The following is a 1,971-nucleotide window of genomic DNA, read 5'->3' as shown; positions in this document are numbered from 1 at the left end:
TTAAAGATCAGAGATACCACTGGGCACCTTGGTGCTGATGGCCACTGACCTGGATGGCTTCAAAAAGGGACAAGTTTGTTCAGGATACAACTAACTGGCCGTGAAAACTCTATATTACCTTTGTTATCAAAGGGAGTTATCTATGTTGCTGGGGAGCATGGGTAGGAAGATGTTCTGTTTATGATTTTCCATGAAGAGTTTGTCAATTATTGCTTGATCCCACACAGCTCATCTCATGTTGTATGGGATTTGCAGAAAAAAATATTTGGAGGACACCAGCTTGTCAACCCTTAATGCAGATTATGCTGAGCTGGAAGATTCATAGTTCTGATGACAAGCATTTCCTATGACTGTGCACAACACCCTCATCATGGTACAGAATATTGTCATCATGCCAAATGCTTGACATCCTTTCAGTTCCTCAGATATATGTTTGAAAGCAGGTTAGGTAGAACATGAATCCTACCTGAAAAAGGGGGAAGGGGATTTTTGCACTCCTGGTGATGATTGTCTGCAACTCCCATAATCTCAGATCACTTTCCTTGGAAGCTAAGGCTAATGGGAACTGTAAAACCTTCATGGTCAATGTTTCACCACCCATGATATAGATATGTGACCAGTTTAAAGCTGCTCTGAGATGTCATACCTGAGAACATGTTTGTCAAAGCAGATATTTCTCCTAACCTCTCCCTGCTTCATATTACGGCCATACTGGATATGAACAGTACATATTATGGAAATATACCAAAGAACAGTCAACAACTCTAGTTTTTTGTTGTGAGATGCTCCTTCGTATTCAGGTCGGGCCTCAGTAGAATAATGTAGCACTTGGGAAGGAAGATGCAGCCCAGCAGCCCAGCACCAGAGGCCAAGATGGAGAAAACCTGCACAGCCACCATGTACTTGCCCTTGGTGCTCAGGTAGGTGGGCACAAAGGAGACTCACACACTGCAGAAGACCAGCATGCTGAAGGTGATTAGTTTGGCCTCATTGAAGGCCCCAGGCAGCTTCCTGGCCAGGAAAGCCACTGTGAAGCAGACAGCAGCCAGGAAGCCCATGTAGCCAAGGGCAACATAGAACATGGCCACAGAGCCTTCATTGCACTGCAGGTTTATGTGTCCAGACTGTGAATGCATATCAGAATCTGGGTATGGGGGAGAGATTCCCAGCCAGGTGGTGCAAATAACAACTTGGACACTGGAACAGGAGATGACAATGGAGTTGGCCAAATTCTTCCCCAGCCATTTCCTTGCAATGTTGCCTGGTTTTGTGGGCAGGAAGGCCAGCACCACACTGATGGTTTTGGCCAACAGGGAAGAAACAGCAACTGAGAAGATGATGCTGAAGGCTGTTTGTTGGAGAAGGCAGGTGACTTTCCTTGGCTGGCCAATGAATAGGAAAGAAGACAAGAAGGAAAGGATCAGGGAGATGAGAAGAATGTAGGAGAGGCTGCAGTTGTTAGCTTTGACTATTGGAGTTTCTAGGTACTTTATGAAGATCCCTAAGATGAAGCATGTAGGTAAGGAGAAGAATAGGGCAATGGAAACCAGGATGATTCCCAAAACTTCCTTATAAGAAAGGAAGCTTATAGCCTTCAGGATACATTGATCTTGATCCTTGTTTGGATGCTGATCCTTTGAGCATTTGGTGCATTGCTCTGCATCTGAGAAGAAAAAGGAGAAGAGTGATTATCTCTGTCCTCTGTGCCTCTCCCTGTCCCTGTCTCTATTCTCTCTCTCTCCCTGAGACCTATATTATTCCTGATTTTCCAGTCTGGACTAGCCTAGTGCTGGTCATAGTCAAGTGTCACCTGAATCAGTGTTCCTGGGTTCCCTTGTTTTCTCCTGGGGAACCTAGGATCCAAGATAAATTGAAATATAGGTCAACAGGACACATATGAGAGCAGACAGTCCTCAAGTAGCTAGGTCCTAAGCTGCTTAGGGCTTTACATGTCAGAACAAGCATTTTAAA

The 1,971-nt window shown here is 44.9% G+C and overlaps 1 pseudogene; it reads right to left on the bottom strand.

The window, feature by feature from the left end:
- Nucleotides 1-1,391, bottom strand: LOC123030685 (annotated as a pseudogene).
- Between the last annotated feature and the right edge of the window lie 580 nt (nt 1,392-1,971).

Source organism: Varanus komodoensis, unplaced genomic scaffold, assembly GCF_004798865.1.
Source record: "Varanus komodoensis strain SLA01 unplaced genomic scaffold, ASM479886v1 scaffold4545, whole genome shotgun sequence".
NCBI lineage: Eukaryota > Metazoa > Chordata > Lepidosauria > Squamata > Varanidae > Varanus > Varanus komodoensis.
Note: the sequence above shows the minus strand (reverse complement) of the source record. Positions and strands in the feature narration are given on the sequence as shown.